Source organism: Gorilla gorilla, chromosome 14, assembly GCF_029281585.2.
Source record: "Gorilla gorilla gorilla isolate KB3781 chromosome 14, NHGRI_mGorGor1-v2.1_pri, whole genome shotgun sequence".
Classification (NCBI taxonomy): Eukaryota; Metazoa; Chordata; class Mammalia; order Primates; family Hominidae; genus Gorilla; species Gorilla gorilla.
Window position 1 is genome coordinate 120,699,653 of NC_073238.2, and position 19,456 is coordinate 120,719,108.

Consider the following 19,456-nt stretch of genomic DNA (forward strand, 5'->3'; position numbering starts at 1 on the left):
CTCTTAGGAAGGAAGGAGGCCTGGGGGTTTGCATTGGAATGCACATGTGTGTCCTACAGGGGCACACATAGTGATGGGTACATGGAATATGCTCCATAGAGGTTGTGGCTGGAGATGGTTGTGGATGGCTGGCCTAGTTCCGAGCAGGGGCTGTTGCCTGTTGACCTCTCAAGTCATGTTGGGTAGGAATTTGCCTATTTTTATTTAGTAGATGAAACTTGCTGGAAAGGATAAATATCCAGACAGATAGCAATCTACAGACCAATAGAAACTGCCACACAAAGAATGGTCATAAGTCTAAAATTCATTAAATTAAAAAAAGACACAGCATGCGTATCAAGTTGAAAGCTAAGAACCGTCTCTGTCCAAACACACTTTGTATAGGATATGACATATGAAAACACACAATGATTAACAGAGTCTTTGTACATTTGCAGTTAACTTTAAGTTTAATACTAGAAGCTTTTTTAATATAAGCACAAATTAGTTTTGAGTCCTCAGTTGGAAAAAAAAAAAAAAAGAGTAAATATGTCCAATATGGAAATTCAAGGCAAACAGCAAGAGAGAAGTTCCAAGTGCCAAAGATGGGAGATTCAATCAACAGCCAACCATCAGTTGTCAATAATACTCTGGCATTCATGCTTGCCTCTGGCTACATGCACCCTACATGTTTTATTCATATTGAGTATTGGGATATTATCCTCTTTTGACAACTGAACTATACTTGCCAATTCATTTTTAATCTGTGGATAAGTACAATTCTCCAATTTGTAGAATTTCAGTTTGCCGGTATTTCTACAACTATGGCTGTTGAAATTTCTGTATGCTTATTCTTTGCTGTCCCTTAAAGCTTCAAATATTTTCAATACCTCCTACAGGACTAAAAGAAATGAGGCTTCCTTATATGAATTGATTATCAAATACGTTCAACAATATATCAGTTTTATCAAGAATATATCAATCTTAGCAAAGAAAATAAAATCCTCTGTCTGCATTTTTAGTGCCCTGTGGATAATTGGCCAGATGAAATCTGAGCCAGGGCTTAGGTAGATTTTGAAATAGGTGAGTTTCCTAGTCTTTTCTTATGAAAGTAGTTCTCTCATTCTAAATTCCTTAGCTTTGACATAAGAGGCTTCAGAGCCAAAATAAACACATTTTTGATAATAGTGTAGATCACCATTTCTACCTGAATGGAAATTTCAGAATGTTTGAGCCAAAGGTCCCAAACTTTTCTGCAGGCAGTTTCCACACCAGATCCTTAAACCCTGAAACAAGCCTGAGCAAAAGCGGCATCTTTTGTTATTTCCTCTATGTATGTATTTGATTTCACTCTGCTGTAGCATTAGTGAGGCGTCACACTGATTCTGGAGGCGTGTAACATGTCCTTTAACTGTGCCACCTCCCAATCACATGCCTTCTTTATTCAAGAAACAGTAGTGGCCTGAACGCTCCTTGTCAGTGTGTGCCTCCCCTCAGAATGGATCAGCAGCAGAGGTTTGGGGCAACCATTTTTCCGGGTCCGGGCCTGTCATTCTGAAGTTGGCTGGCTAAGGAGAATCCGGAAGCTCACTCGCAGAGTAATTAAGTGTCAGGGCCAGAAGGTCAGGCAGCATCGTCTTCTCTAGCCAAAACCATTTGGAACCATTGCACCGCGATTTATGATTTCATTGCCTGGCCAACCACCAGGACCCCAGCTATCTTAACTCATCCAGGCCGCACTCTGAAAAGCTAATCTCTTTCTTTCTAGTGACATCTCTTCATTTGGGGAGTATCACCCATTCTCAGCGTGTAGCTCACCAATTACGTTGGTTGAAATTACCGATGCTGGCTTGTTGCAATGTCCATAAATTGTGGCTTCCTTCTTACCCCTCTTGGAATAACTTTTACTATAACCTATGAAGGAGTTATTGCAGAAAACACTGCAATAGCATGTCATGTTTCAACTACTGATGTATGCTTAGCAAGAGCATTTGAGTGAGCTGTTGGTATCTTCTTGTTAAACCAAACGAAAAACTGGCTACCTGGGCACTCCACAGTTAAAAATTTCTCCTGAATTATCTTGCAGATTTCTTCTTAAACGGAAATAATGATAAAGATCTGTTTTATTCTTGTAACCAACAAACCACAAAATATCTCATTTGTATTTCTACCTAACTATATCAAAATGGCATTTTATACTTCAATGAATACCAAATTGGACAATCAGCTCTCAATAGTTCACATAGTTTCTTTAGCTCCTCTCTTGAGTCTAATTACTATTTTCATTAATGGGAATAAAAGTATTTAGCTAAAAATGTAAGGGGAAGCTACAAGAAAAACAAGTCAATCTCAGAATTTCCAGAACAAGCCTGCTGACACCTTTACTTTAGCCCAAGTGAAAATGATTCTTCACTTCTAGCCTTCACAACTGTAAGAGAATAAATTTGTATTGTTTTAAGCCACTACATTTGTGGTAATTCGTTACACCAGCAATAGGAAACTAATGCACATTCCTGTTTTCAGAGGGGCTCTTGAAAGTTCCTGTTGAACACTTGCCAACACTTGGTAGTCTCGGTGTTTTCATTTAACCATTCTTGTGAGTATACATTTCATTGTAGTCTTAACGTGCTTTTCTCTGTTTAAAGATGGAATTTAGCAATGTTTACATAATTAATATCCAAATGTATATCCTCTTTTATAAGGTGCTTATTTATGTTTTTACCCATTATTCTATTGACTTATCTTTCTTTTATTGATTTGTATCTTATTGATTTTCTCTTATTGATTTGCAAATTCTATAAATAACCTTTCTTGGTTATATAAATAGGAATATAGGTTTGAATACTGATGTTGATATAAATTGGTAATAATGTCTCTTTACATAGCTGTCTTTTCATTCTTGTAAGGTTTATGTTGATGAAAATATATCTTAAATTTGATGTAATTATGTTTATCATCTCTTCCTTAATTGTTAAGGAGATTAGGAAATTCTTCCCTGCCTTGAGACCATGAAAATATGCTTCTATCTTATATTCTGAAAGTTTTATGGCTTTATTACACTTTTTCTTTTAATACAACTGGAACTAATTTTGGCTATGTTGTAAGATAAGTGTCAATTTCATTTTTCTTATACAGGTATTCGATTTTCTTATCACCATTTGTTGGGAATCTAGTCATCTCCTTACTTCCATAGTGCTGCTTCCGAGTATGTACACATATGTTTTTTCATTGAGCTGCTCACATCTGTCCTTTCCTTTACTACATTGCCTTTGTTACTTCAGTTTCATAAGAATTCTTGATACTTGTTAGACCAAGTCTTCCCACTTGATTCTTCCATTTCATGAATGTCTTAGCTATTCTTGGCCCTTTTATATAAAACACATAAATGTCCAGCTGTATATAAACTTTGGATTTAGCATTTTAAGTTCTACCAAAAACCTATTAGGATTCTTGCTGGATTACATTGAATCTATTTGGGAGATCTGATATCTTTAAAACATTGAAACTAGCCAACTTACACAGATAGGAGATATCTATCCATTTAATTAAGCCATTTTTAATGGTGATCAATGAAGCTTTATGATTTCTTTCATTAAAAAATTATCCTAGCAAATTTTAATACTTTTCTTGGATTTATTCCTACATTATACAGGAATATATAATAGTATATGAGATAGACTTGTGATATTACAGTAAATGGTGCCTGTTTTTTAAAAAATCAGTAATATTTATTAAAATTTTATATTTTAATAAAATTCAATACTTAATTTCTAGCCTTAATTTTAAACAATAAATGTCTACCATAATGCTGTAATTGGGTCTTGAAAGTGCAATCACATCAAATGCAAAACCATGGTACTATGAGGTTTACCAAATGACTGAGGGAGTTGTTGGAGCCAGCAGCTCAACAGATCAAAGCCAAATGCCTATGGTGCTATATACAGGCTTACATTAGCAATGGGGCTCATTGTATGATCAAAATACTGCGTATGTTTTTGCAGACCAAATAAATGGGCACCAGTTTGCAGTTAACACAAACAAAATAAGCTGGTAATTTTGAATTCTAATTTTCACATGTAGTTAAAGAAATGTAAGTTTCAACAACAATGGGGTTCTATTTTTCACCTAACAATGATAAATGGTGGCAGAAATACAGAAAACAACCCCTCTCATTGACTGGTGCCAGTTTTGTAAATGGGTGCAAACATTTTAGAGAGCAACTCAGTAATTTCTATCAAAATGTAATACGCTCATCCCCACTGTCTGGCAATTCTGCTATTAGAAGTGTATACCGCAGATGTATTCTTAGACTTGCACGGAGAGTATAAACAAGGATGCTCAATGCAGCCAAAGTGTTCAGTCTCCCTAAATGAACATCAGTCAGGAGATGCACAGCATTGTGTATCCATATGAAGCATGATTATACAGATGAGACTAAGGTAGACCATACTTACAGATAGTAAATGAATAAAATAAAAAGCAATGAACATAGGATGCTCCTGTGGAGTTTACTTTAAAAAAAAAAAAAAAAGATGAGATAGACAACGAGTGGGAGTATATTAGTCAGAGTGCTCCAGAGAAACAGAACCAACAAGATACAATAGGATACAGATATATATAGAAAGAAATTGAGATGAGAGGGAAAGAGAGAGAGTTTAAATAATGGGCTCATACAGTTACGGAGGCTGGCAAGTTCAAAATTTGCAGGGCAGGCCAGTAGGTTGGAAATGCTGGCAGTTGTTCATGTTGCAGTCTTGAGTCCAAAGGCAGTCTGGAAGTTGAATTCCTTCTTCTTCTGGGGACTTCGGTCTTTTTTCTGAAGGCCTTCAACTGATTAGATAAGGTTCACCCACCTTATGGAAGGTCATCTGCTTTGCTCAAAGTCTATTGATTTAAACATTAATCACATCTATAAAATACCCTCATAGAAGCATGTAGACTGATATTTGACCAGTTAACTAGCTAGCACAGGATAGCCAAATTGCTACATAAAATTAATCACCGCAGATAGATAGGTAGATAACTAGATAGATAGGTATGCAAAAGAGATACAGAGAGAAACAGAGAGAGATAGATAAAAGATAGCTACATATACATATATAGTTAGAAGATAGCCTATTAGTTCATTCTCACAGTGCTATAATGAAATATCTGAGACTGGGTAATTTATAAAGAAAAGAGGTTTAATTGGCTTACAGTACCGCAGGCTATACAGGAAGCATGTTAACATCTGCTTGGCTTTAATCATGGCAGCATCTGCTCAGCTTTAATCATGGTGGAAGTTGAAGGGGAAGCAGGTAGGCCTTATACGGCTGGAGAAGGAAGAAGAGAGACAGAGCGGGCAGGTGCCGCACGCTTTTAAACATTCGGATTGTGTGAGAACTCTATCATGAGAACAGCACCAAAGGAGAAAATCTGCCCCCATGATCCCATCCCCTCCCACCAGGCCCCACCTCTAACACTGAGGATTAAAATTAGACGTGATTTGGTATAGCCTAGGAGATACAGTATGGCCTGTTGTTTCTGGGCTACAAACCTGTACAGCGTGCGACTGTATGGAATACTGTAGTTAACTGCAGCATCATGAAAAGCATTTGTGATTCTAAAATAAACATATCTAAACAGAAATGATGCAGTTAAAAACACAGTATGAAAGACAAAAGGAGAAGGTATATCTGTACATGGCACTTACAACAGATGGAGCTTGTTGGACTGGAAGTTGCTCTGGGAGAGGCAGTGAGGGAGTGGTGGGTGAATGTGAAGGACTAGGACATGACTGTACGCTACTGCAGGCTTTATAAACTCCATACGCTTAGGCGACACTCAATTCATTTTAAAAATTTCTTTATTTAATAATAAATTAACCTTAGCTTATGATAACATTTTTGCTTTATAAATTCTTAAATTTTTAAAACTTTTAACTCTTTTGTAATAACAGCTTAAAATACATATTGTACAGCTGTACAAAAAGTATTTTCTTTTTTTATATCCTTATTCTATGACCTTTTTTCACTTTTAAGATTTTTTATTTTTTAGTTTTTAAACTGATTTGTTAAAAATGAAAACACAAACACACACATTAGCCTAGACCTACACGGGGTCAGGGTCATCAATATCACCGTCCTCCACCTCCACGTCTTGTCCCACTGGAAGGTCTTCAGGGGCAGTATCGTGTATGGAGCTGTCATCTCCTGGGATAACAATGCTTTCCTCTGGATACCTCCTGAAGGACCTGCCTGAGGCTGCTTTACAGTGACTCTCTTTTTAATAAATAGTGGGAATACACTCTAAAATAACAATAAACCATGTAGTGTGGTAAATACATAAACCAGCAACTAACACAGTCATTTATTATCATTATCAAGTATTAGGCGCTGTATATATTAATAGCTGTATGTGCTAGACTTTTCCATGACTGACAGCACAGTGGGCTTGTTTACACCGACGTCACCACAAGCATGTAAGTTGTGCTACAATGGTGCAATGGCGGCAGCGTCACTCAGCAATAGGAATTTTCAGGTCCATTAGAATCTTACGGCACCTCTGTTATGTATGTCATTATCATTATATGATGCATGACCATGTAAAGGAATCCTAATCCTCACAATCCCTCAAGGTGAGCATTGTTCTTGCAGTTTCGAGATGGGGAAGCTAAAACATAGAAGCCAGTAACTTGTCCAAGATGGTGCAGCTAGCAGGGGGTTACCGTGGATCCCCTGAGGGACAGCCTGATTTCTGCATCCCTGTGTGTTCTTCCTAGGCCCCTGCTGCCTTTCCCGAGACTGTCAGCACCAGCTCCTCGGCATCACCACCGCCCACTGCTCTCAGGTTTCTTTGGTGCCTCTATCTCCGTCTGCTATGTGGCTCCATTTATTTGTCTCCTTCCCTTAGAGGTGGGGTTTTCAAGGGTAGAATTCTGAAGTCAAATTTATCTATCTTCTTTACTACTGTTTTCTACAGTATTCCGTACAGTCGCTTGCTGTACGGGTTTGTAGCCCAGGACCAGCAGTAGTAAAGAACAGTAGATTCTAGATAGATAACTCCTGGGCCTACATTCACAATAATTTATATCTATAATTTATATTGTTTAATTGGTGATTTCCAAAATCTTGACTGCCTTAAGTATCATTTCTGTTATTCTACTAGAAACATCCGGCTCAGGGATTCTCCACCTTAACCCTGTTGACATTTTGGGTCAGATGAGTCTTTGTGGTTGGGGTTGCCCTGTGCCTCACAGGATGTTTTCCCACTAGATATCAGTAGCACTCGCTGGCTCCAGATGGGACAACCAAAGTGTTTGCAGACATTCCCAAATGTCCCTTGTGGGGTGGGGTAGGGGAGTGGTAAAATTGCCCTGCTTGAGAACTACTGAATTCTAACTGCATGTCCTGCCAGCCATTTGGCCTAAATTAAATTCTTCCCCCAAATATCCCATTTTTCTCACTTCCTTATTTCTGTTTGTGGGTCTAATTTTTCCTCAGTCATTCAAGCTCAACATGTCTGTGCTATGTCTGACTCAGCTCCCACCCCCATCCTCCACACCCAACCCATCACTAAGACTCATAGCATTGACTTCTACTCCCGAGCCCCTCCTTTGCTTTCCTGTTTATCTTTTAGATTCTGGCCTCTGTGATCTCACATTAACGCCAATAGCTTTTTTCTGGTTTCCCTATCATTAATTCATCCTATCCAGTGATGATAGATAAGGCTTTCTCAAAGGTAGCTTGCAGTATGTCCCTTCTTTCATTAGAACCTTCAGTGTTTCCCAATGATAGACCAAATTAAGTACAAATTGCTCACTCTTGCATTTCAGAGCCTCCACCATATGGCACCAACTCCCTTTCCAGTCTCAGTTCACACATCTCCTCTACAAGTACCAACAGGGTGGCTCACTGCTCATCAAAAGTGGGCTATGCATATGCCCTGATGCCTTTTTCTCATGCTGTTACCTCACTTGGTGAGTTCTCCTCCACAATGTTCCCCTAAAAAAGCTCACTCTTCTTTCAAAGCCAGTCTGATATTCCACAATATTCACAAATCGTTTTTTTCTGGTTGACCCAACAGAATGTATTCACTTTCCCATCTGAATCTCCACAGCTGTTCATACTGCCTCTTCTGTCAGGTTACACATCATCCGCTGGTATAGCCCGTGTAGTGTTAATAGTATCTGCTTTGCCAGATTGTAATCTTAATGATGGCAGAACTATGGTCATATTCTTCTTCATACACTCTAGTATTTAGCACAGCTATATGCATTTTAGATGTTCTTAATTATTTGTCTAAATGAGTAATAACAGTGAACTTACCTGCTTACTATCTTAGCACAGTTCCTCACCACTCTTTTCTTAAATAATTGGTTTCTCAGCTGGTCTTTTGACTCACGTCTTTCCAACCCATTCTCTGCCTGGTACAAAAGTCACTTTCCAAACACAAGTCTGATCATGCTGACCCTGACTGAGAACTTGGAATGGCTCCCATTGCCTGGAGGATGGGTGCAAACTCCTTGGTATGACACACAAAGCCCTCTGTATTCTGGCTACTGTGGTTTGTCTCAGCAGTCCTCCCTCCAACTGCATTCTTGCGACATGCTAAGTTTCCAGTTCCAGCTGTCACGCCGCTCCTTTCCCCACATCTCCCATACCTTTGCTTGTACTGCTCCTTCTGCCAGGAATGCCTTCTGCCAAGAATGCCACCTGCAACACCTGTTTACTTCTCACTACTGTGCAAGGAGGGCCCTGGCCTTCCACACTGTGAGCCTCCTTCCAGGGGCATCCACTGGGCTCTGCACGTACTCCTGACACAGCTCCTGTAATATTTTGCTGTGTTGACTTTTCATGCCTGAATCCAGCTGCTCACAATGAGCACATAGAGCAAAATGGACTGTGTTTTATAGTCCTTTGCCTTTTGGATGCCTAGATAGTGCTGACAATGGAGGAAGCTAATGAAAACTATCTTGCCCAATGACTGATGAATGGATGAATCCAAAGCAGAAAACCAGTCTATTCTAGTCACCAACTAGAAGGGTTTGTTTCATAGATTATGTATGTCAGTGTTTAAAATGCCACCAACAAACTCTGTTTATTTTGTGAGACCTGAATATCTGACATCATTAAGAGGAGAGATCAGCTGAGTGAGTCTATCAGCCAGTGTATTGCCATTTTCAGTTTTATATTTAAAAACTTTTAAAACCACATTATATATTTCCCTGACTTGGTCAACAGGATATTCCGGAAATAATGTTACTCTCCTTCTATATTGGAGTTATCATTATGAGAATACATTTCTATATGAGTTTTAATTAATTTATGCCTACAGGTACCATAAAGAAATCACTCACTACTGTTTATCTGTCTTTCTCTGTTTATCTGTTTATCTGTCGCCAGTTTATCTGTCTTCCTCTCTGCTTCCAGTAAGTTTTGTTTTCTTTTCCTTTCCTTTCCTTTCTTTTCCTTTTTCCTTTCCCTTCCCTTCCCTTCCCCTCCCCTCCCCTCCACTCCCCTTCCCTTCCCTCCCCTTTCTCTTTTTCTCTTTCTCTTTCTTTCTCCGTTTCTTTCTTTCTTTCTTTCTCCCTTCCTTTCTTCCTCTCTTTCCCTTTCTTTCTTTCTTTCTTTCTTTCTTTCTTTCTTTCTTTCTTTCTTTCTTTCTTTCTTTTTTCTTTCTTTCTTTCTCTCTTTCTCTGTTTCTTCCTTTCTTTCCTTTCCCACAAATTTTGCTCTGTTGCCCAAGCCAGAGCACACTGGCACAATCTCAGCTCACTTCAACCTCCGCCTCCCTGGCTCAACGTATCCTCCCACCTCAGCCTCTGAAGTAGCTGGAACTACAGGCGTGTGCCACCACGCCCACCTAATTTTTGTAATTTTGGAGAGACAGGGTTTTGCCATGTTGCCCAGGCTGGTCTCAAACTCCTGGGCTCAAGCTATCTGCCTGCCTTGGCCTCCCAAAGTGCTGGGAATAGAGGCCTGAGCCACCATGCCCAGTCACAAGCAGGTCTTCTTCTTCATTCCTGTTAGGATATCTACTTAAGGCTTCTCTCCACTTCGCCCTTGAACTACTTCTTGACACTTTACCTCTGTCCTGCATTAATCTTATGACTCAAGGGAGCTGTTAGGGAAACCAGAAAATCAAAGGTGTTAAATCACATACTGTCTCAGCCCACTTGCACTGATGTAACAAAATGCTGTAAACTGGGTAGCTTATAAATAACGAGATTTGATTATTCTTAGCTCTGGAGGCTGTGATGGTGACCAAGGCACCTGCAGAGAACCCCCTTCCTAGCTCATAAGCATCCATCTTCTGGTTGTGTCCTCACATGGCAGAAGGAGTGAGGGGTCTCTCTGGGGTCTCTTTTGTGTGGGCACTAGTCTCATTCATAAGGGATCTGCCCTCATAACCTAATCACCTTTTAAAGGCCCCACCTTCAAATAACATCACATTAGAGAACTTGGCTTCAATATGTGAGCTTGTGGGGAACACATCATTCAGTCTATAGCACATACCTAGTCAGACATTTATGAGTAGGTACTGTCCTGAGATCCTGAGATGAGGATATTTCTGTCTTCTGAAAAAAAATGTGTGAGCTGTATAGGAACTGATTCGTTTGTGTTGCAATGGCTGGTATGTGTATTTCTGGCTTAAGCTCTGATCCTAGTTCTTAACGCTGCCAGCAGCCTGACCATTTAGGGTTCACCTGCCATTGGAGAGAGGGAATTCAGCATGGTCAATGGAAGTTGTTTTACATTTACATTTTGTGGCCTAACCCTAAAGAGTTGGAGTGGAAAAACAGGTGAAGGACAAACCTTCAATTCGATATGCCTGGTTGAAAAGAGGTTAGAACTGAAATAATAGCAAAGATGTTGTAAAAAGCAAAACAAAACAAAACTTTCAAAATAGCATGAACAGAAGTTAACAGATTAGAGATGACCAAGAATCTACAAAGGCAAATCTTGGAGTTATGAATAATGGAATACAAAAGGAAGTCTATACCTGTTGTAACTATCAAGGATGAAGTAAAAATGTAACTTCATCATCTTGAAAACGATTGAAAAAAATGAATAATTATAATTAAGTCATAGTTGATATATATGGCATGCTTAACAAAATAACTCGCTTTCCAACAAAAAGAAATATATGTTAGAGGAAGGAATCTATCCAAAAGAAAGATGCAACAAAGTCGAGACTGGAAGGAGTCATGGCAGGCCCTGGTCTCTGAATGGTGAGAACTAATATTTACCAGGCCTGTACTATATGGCGGGCCCCAGCTGAAGTGCTTTATATGCATGCTAGCATTTCATCTTCTATAGCTTTTGAAATAGTCAAAATATTTTACATATCTAAAGGCGAGGAACCAGAGTGATTCAGTTCTATATTGCCACAAGAATTGCAAGTTACCAGCTAAACAATCTCAGTGGAAAATAGCAATAATTGTGCTGAGGAGTGTGCAAGGAGAAGCTGTTCTGGGTCAGGCCCCATGCACAAGGGCTGAACCTGCTCAAGTGTATGTGAACAAATGTAGGTAAGCTAGAGCCCTGTGTTTAGGGGACAGACCAGATGGCAGCTGTTCCAGGATGGACTTAGCTAGATCTGGAGCAACTCAGGTGGGGTCCACATTTCTTATCCCTCAACAGCCTAGTTCAGACATGTCCTTCTGTGGCAATGGCATTGAGAAAGATTGCAAGTAGTAATGTGCAGGTGCGTTTTCAAGCCTCCGCTAGCATCCCATTGTTTATAGCAAGTCATAGGACCAGGACCAGGCCCAGAGTCAGAGTGGGTGGGCATGACAACATTACGTTCCTGAGGGTGTGGCAGAGGGTGGGACAAAGAATGGCCCCTGTTGCGGCCTATCATGCTGTAGATGAGATCAGTTGGGTCACTTACAGAAGGTCATCAACTGCTCAGAGGCAGAGCCTGGATTCAAACTTAATCTTTCTGATCCAGCCCCTCCCAATCCACAGCTCCAGGAACCAGGAGAGGTTACAGCCCACAGGAGAGCTCTTAATGTATCATACTATGAAAGCCTGCAAGTCGGTTGGTAAGCAAAGTGTCAAAGAAAGTGTGGGAACAATGTGATTTTAAAGAGGTGGAGCAGAAAGTCCAATTAAAAAAGAAAAGTAGAAGAAATTAAAACCAAATGTAAGACCTTAGAGATAAAGTCATCATGATAGCAGAGCTTGTGAAGCACAGGCTTCTAATTTTGCAAAAGAACAAAAGCGATCTGGCAGGAGAGTAAATCATTTTATGAAAGTAATAAAAAGAGGAATGAGATAAGGGCAAAAATCTGAGTTTACAGCATTTATATTTCAAATGTTATTAATTTGTTGTGTCTAGATTTTATTTCACATTAGGTTAGGAGAAGTCTTGAAAATGTTCATGAGGTAAATAGATTTTAGAGAACAAAATGCTATACAATGGACCTTCTTGACATTCGCTAACAAAAATGCACTTTGCAAATTATAAACCCCTTTGGAAATCTGGGGAATTTTTATAACAGCAGAGCCAACCATCTTTCTTGAATGAACTAGACTAGGCAGTTGACCTGAGGCACCTTCTGTTTCAGGATGTTACATGCCTTTGAAGGAAAGAAAATAGCTAAGTTGAATACATATATTCGATGACTACTTTCTTAAAAGTAATCCTGATTTTCCATTAGAGTGGTATTAGGGATGAACAAAGTTCAAAGCCAAAGGAAGTCTTTAGTGTGTTAATTTGTTTAAAGTAGATTCTTTCTGAAGAACCTACTAAGGCTATTGCAGCCACATTCAGCTTCAACACAGAATCAAGTGAACAGGTAACATTGTTCATAGCTGATGAGTGACTCTGAATTTAATTTTATCCTCTGGCTAACTTCTAACTCATTGTCTTATATGACAGAACCATTTGCATTGCAGGGCTAAACTGAATGTCACAATGACATTCAGGAATATTAGTGTCACTGTCACTTGTCCATATTTCTATGTGGCCTGCTGTCCTGACGTTTTGCTCTCAAAGTCTCTGATGCTTCCTTTTTGGGTATTTTAGAGGCCATACAGGAGAGTGGGACTCTTTCTTCTTAGCAGTGGTGGCTTGGGCCAGCCAGGAATGTTGCCTGCTAATGGGAGAAGCATTTGGAAAAAGCCACACCCTGCATTAAGACATTCAAGCATCCTCTTGTTACCACAGCAGTTGTTTTCAACTAACTTATCCAAATTCATTTTTGCTTGCCATATTTGCATTGGTAAACATAGTAATAAGAGTAAAAAATAACAATTTTTTCAGTGTTAAATTGGCATTTTACCTACAATATCTTCTTTAATTCTCACAGCAACCCTTCCGGAAGCCATCATATTGCTTATTTTTCAAACAAGGAAACCGAAGGTCAAAGAGATTGAATAATGGCTCAAGGTCGCCATTCTAGGGCTTTTGCAGAGTTGGCCTTCAATTTTAAACTACGGCTCTTCCTGCTATGTGAAGCTGCGCCTTTTGTTATTCTAGATTTTGTTCTTACACCTTAACTTGGGACGATAGAGCCCTATGTCAAGAAGGTTCTACTAGCATGTATTTCCATGGTTTTGTATTCACACTGACAACCTTTAAAATGTTAAACTTTCTAGTGGAATAGGGTCCAGAAGACCAGGACTCAGTACTGGCTCTCTGATTTAATTAGCCATGTGATCCGAAGCAAGCTCCTCACCCAGCTGGCATCCCCATTTCTAAGAATGAAGTTACTAATCTTTGCCCTGCCCGCCCCACATCTCAGGGTGTGCAGTGAGGACGAACAAGGATAAAGTGGATGAAAGTACTTTGCAAACGGTAAAGTAATGTACACATGCCACTGTGATTTCTGCCGTGTTAATCTCCTACTCAGGCCTTGGGACAGCTGTGTCATGTTCTCTTCGCAGAAAGGATGCATAGTTGGGTAGCCAGGCTGATATCATTCCACCTTTCACGAGGTTACCCTCCCACTGACCGCTGCTCCTTTCCCATGCATGCTGATGATTTATCTTATAAAAGCAAAACAATGCGTCCTGCCCACTCCCCTGCCCCCACTGCACTTGTCGCTCTGTGCTTGCCTGTTGTGTTTTTCTACAGCACACAAGGAATGGAAACCAAATGCAAACATCACCACCAAGGAACACATGCTTACATCTCTTGCTAGCGATCTTTTTCCTCTCTCTCTCTCCCAGAACTCAAAGGGCACAGTTTTTCTTCTCCGAATTTTTCTAAGCCCTATGCAAACATGTAGCTATGTGGTGCAGATAGTCTGAACATAGGAGCAAGCTGTGACTGTTCAAGTGATTGAGCTTTTTAAAAATTATTAGTGATATCCCCAGGACCTCAGTAAAACACACTGAAAAATCGGCTTACCCTAAAGCTACTTTGTTTAGAAACTGTCTTTGACTTAATCTAAACCAGGATACAAGCCTCCCTTCTGCCAGTTGAGAGAAGTGTCTAGAGGGTAACCAGCCAACTGTCCCACTGTTAACACTGAAGGTCTCACGTCCCCGGAAACTCCTGAGTATCGAGCAAACAGGACAGTTAGACACCCCAGGAGTGGAGCCATCCCCTTCCTGCATCTGCACCAACCTGCTGCCCCGTATTTTTCACGGGCTCCAACCACAGTGAATAATTTTCACCTTTCTGTTACTTGCACAAAGCCTTTTTAGAAAAGCATTAAAAAAAAAAAAAAGAAAAAAAAAACACAATATTTTAGCTCTTTCACAAAACACTCTGTCCCCCAGTAAGCTGTGACTGAACTTGAACAGGTCACACCTCCAGAAGACAGGCCTCAGTGCTGCTGACTGCCGCCTCCGAAGCCAGTCTGGGTTCTCGCTGCATATTTTGTATTCAAACCTCTTGATAAATGATCGGCTGTTTTTCATGTTTGGAGCTCTCCCTGAACAATAAAGCAAAAACGTTTGTCATCCATAAAGTACAGCTGCAAGAAGTGTGTGGGAGTGATAATTGGATGACACTCCAGGAAGGAGGGGGAAATGAAAACAGCTGTTTGGAGAGGACAAGGCGGTGTTGTGCGGGAGAAGAGCCCGCGGCCCAGGAGGACTGAGCCCCCCGTGCTCACTGGCCCCGGGCCACGCAGGCTGCATGCCCCATTTCTGCTGCGGCAGCCACTCTTGCTCCCTTCTCTGATGCACGCCTAGTGCCAGTGAGGGGCAGGCTCCAGCTGGATCGGGGTCTCACGGCCCCGGGCCGCACCCTGCCCTGGCCACAGCAATGCTTTCTGCTCACTTTGGCAGCTGGAGGTAGCCTGAGGGGGAACTTCATTTCTGTTTCCATGAGGGCCACCAAGCTAGGAAAGGCCAATCGCCTTTAACCCCACAAAAAGGCCCCTTTGACAAGTTCCGCTTTGATTCACGGAGGGTTTGGTGCGCACCGCGACAGGCAGCTGTCAAGACAGGGCCTCAGGCAGAAAGACGGAGGGGAACACAGATCACCATGAAGGCGACACCACACATGTTTGATCCTCTTAGCCCTGTCCTTCCCACTCTCAGATTTCTCTCAGACAGTGGTTGAACTTAGAGGATTCCGCAGACAAAGACGCATTTATGCACACTAAGCCCGGCAGGCTCCGCTCCTCTGCTGAACCACTTCTCAAACCCAATCCAAAAGGCTGAAAAACTATCCCAGAAGTTTCAAGCTTTTCATGTAACATCCTAGACCAGCAACTTCAAGTTCAAAACTTAAAGACAGCGTCCCTACATTTGCACATCTCATGTGCAAGGTATGTGTGTGTGTGGTGTTAGTACATATATGTGTGTATGTGTTTATGTGTATGTATGTGTGTATCTATATATATATGTGTGGTGTGCGTACATGTGTGTGTATGTATGTGTGAATATGTGTGTGTGTAGAGTATGTGTGTGTGTTGTGCATACATATGTGTTTATGTGTATATATGTGTGAATATGTGTGTGTGTAGAGTATGTGTGTGTGTAGTGTGCATACATATGTGTGTATGTGTATGTACGTGTGTGTATGTATGTGTGAATGTGTGTGTGTGTAGAGTATTTTGTGTGTGGTGTGCATACATATGTGTGTATGTGTATGTACGTGTGTGTATGTATGTGTGAATGTGTGTGTGTGTAGAATATGTGTGTGTAGAGTATGTGTGTGGTGTGCATACATATGTGTGTATGTGTATGTACTTGTGTGTGTGTGTGTGTGTGTAATATGGGTTATTATTTTTTTAAAAACCTGTGGAGGATGGTGAAGACTAGTCTTTCTTGATGAAAGGCTGTATCACCTTAAGTCTGGAATTATATATAAGGCAACATCTGGAAATAACATTAATATGTTGTTTAGAGGGCAATTTAGAAAAGTGCCACAGGGATCAGAGAAATGGAGTCATCATATAAAAGGGAGAAAAATAAGAGGGGGAGATTTGATTTGAGCTGCTGCTTCTAACGTATCCTTCCCAAAGAACAGGAAGGTGAGGAATGATATTTGCACCTCACCAAGTCTCATTGAGTGAAGGGCTTTAACCATGGAGACCCAGATCTTAGGGGTTCTTAGGTCATTAGGCCCTACGTAGAAAACTGCTGCAACGGTTTAGAAGACAGCACCTGTGTGGTCTAGAGAAGGCTCTATGTGGAGTATGTGGCCAGCTGCAGGAATACAAAGACAGATCAAAACTGCACAGTCTTCCAACTGCCTGAAGGTCTGTTTTTGTCCCTAGACCAGCATTTCTGACCTTGGCTGTATTGACATTTGGGACTTCATCAGTCAAGATCTGCCTTAGGCCATTCAGGCTGCTATAGCAAATTACCATAGACTGAGTGCCTTTAATAGCAAACGTTTATTTCTCCTATTCCTGGAGGCTACAAAGTCCAAGATCAAGGTGCCAGCAGATCTGATGTCTAGAGAGGGTCTGCTTCCTGGTTTGAAAATGGCCATTTTCTTTTCGCAACCTACTCATCTGACAAAGGGCTAATATCCAGAATCTACAATGAACTCAAACAAATTTACAAGAAAAAAACAAACAACCCCATCAAAAAGTGGGCGAAGGATATGAACAGACACTTCTCAAAAGAAGACATTTATGCAGCCAAAAGACACATGAAAAAATGCTCATCATCACTGGCCATCAGAGAAATGCAAATCAAAACCACAATGAGATACCATCTCACACAAGTTAGAATGGTGATCATTAAAAAGTCAGGAAACAACAGGTGCTGGAGAGGATGTGGAGAAATAGGAACACTTTTACACTATTGGTGGGAATGTAAACTAGTTCAACCATTGTGGAAGTCAGTGTGGCAATTCCTCGGGGATCTAGAACTAGAAATACCATTTGACCCAGCCATCCCATTACTGGGTATATACCCAAAGGACTATAAATCATGCTGCTATAAAGACACATGCACACGTATGTTTATTGCGGCACTATTCACAATAGCAAAGACTTGGAACCAACCCAAATGTCCAACAATGATAGACTGGATTAAGAGAATGTGGCACATATACACCATGGAATACTATGCAGCCATAAAAAATGATGAGTTCATGTCCTTTGTAGGGACATGGATGAAATTGGAAATCATCATTCTCAGTAAACTATCACAAGGACAAAAAGCCAAACACCGCATGTTCTCACTCATAGATGGAATTGAACAATGAGAACACATGGACACAGGAAGGGGAACATCACACTCTGGGGACTGTTGTGGGGTAGGGGGAGCGGGGAGGGATAGCATTAGGAGATATACCTAATGCTAAATGACGAGTTAATGGGTGCAGTGCACCAGCATGGCACATGTATACATATGTAACAAACCTGCACATTGTGCACATGTACCCTAAAAATATAATAATAATATATTATTAAAATATAATAATAATAAAAAAAAGAAAAGAAAAGAAAATGGCCATTTTCTTGCGGTGTAATCACATAGCAAAGGGCAGAGACAGAGCATGAGCTCTCCTGTCTCTTTTCATAAGGGCACTAACCCCATTTGTGAGAGTTCCATCCTCGTGACCTAATGACTTCCCAAAAACCCCCATCTCCAAATACCACCACATTGAGGATTTAGGCTTCAATATATCAATTATTTTGAGGGGCCACCAATAGTCCATAGCAGGGTTCTCCAGAGAAAGAGGAAATATATATATACACATATAATTATAGATATATAATTTTTTTAATTTTTAATTTTTATGGGTACATAGTGCTTATATTTATGGGGTACATGAGATATTTTGATGCAGGTATACAATGTGTAATAATCACATCACAGCGAATGGGGTATACTTCTTTGTGTTTGGAATAATCCAATTATACTTAGTTTTTTTGTTTGTTTATTTTTTTTGTTTATTTTTGTTTTTTTGTTTTTGTTTTTGTTTTTTTCACTCTGCCACCCAGCCTGGAGTGCAGTGGTATGATCTTGGCTCACTGCCACCTCTGCCTCCTGGGCTCAAATGATTCTCATGCCTCAGCCTCCCAAGTTACTGAGACTACAGGTATACTCTGAGCTATTTTTTAAATGTGCTGTGAATTATTGTTGACTACAGTCATCCTATTGTATACCAAATACTAGATCTCATTCATTCCATCTAACTATATGCTTATACCCACTAGCCATCCCCACTTCCCCCAACTCCCCCCTACCCATCCCAGCCTCTCATAACTATCAATGTTTTCCCTAACTCCATGAGTTCAATTGTTTTAACTTTTAGTTCCCACAAATGTGTGAGAACCTGCAAAGTTTGTCTTCTGTGCCTGGCTTATTTCACTTAACATAATGTTCTCCAGTTCCATCCATGTTGTTGCAAATGACAAAATCTTATTCTGTATTCTATACATCTGACTAATTTCCCATCCTGGGACCTCAGGTTTTGCTTTTAAGGCCTTCAGCTGATTAGTTGAGGCCCACCACATCATGGAGGGTCATCTGCTTTACTTAAAGTCAGCTAATGGTAGGTATCAACCACATCTACAAAATATCTTCATAGCAACATCTATATTCCTGTTTGATTAAGTAACTGGGTTCTATAGCCTAGCCAAATTGACACATACAATTAATCATCACAGGGCCCTACCTGATGATTCTTTGTTGAGGGAGGCTGTCCCACACCATTGTAGGAGGTTTAGCAGCATTCTTGCCAGTCAGCAGTCCCTCCACTTGTGACAAATAAAAATGCCTCTAGGTATTACCAAAAGTCCCCTGGAGATGAGGGGCAAAATCATCCCAGTTGAGAACCACTTTTCTAGGCCATTATGTATCATCCCAGTCTGCTCTGCGTTAGCCACCGTTTAAAAGTACAGAACCCAACTAGTAATGCTCGTGCTTTGCAGAAACTTATATTTTCACTCAGATGCTATTTTAACACATCGAAGGTTAAGGAACATAATTAATATTCCTATAAGTCTGCAGCGGGCAGGACATCAACATGTGGAGAGCAGTAAACAATAAGTTCCACCTTCACGTACATCTTGTACTCTCTTGCCGGAGTGACAGTAACTTTTCTCCTGAGATTTGGAATTAAAAAT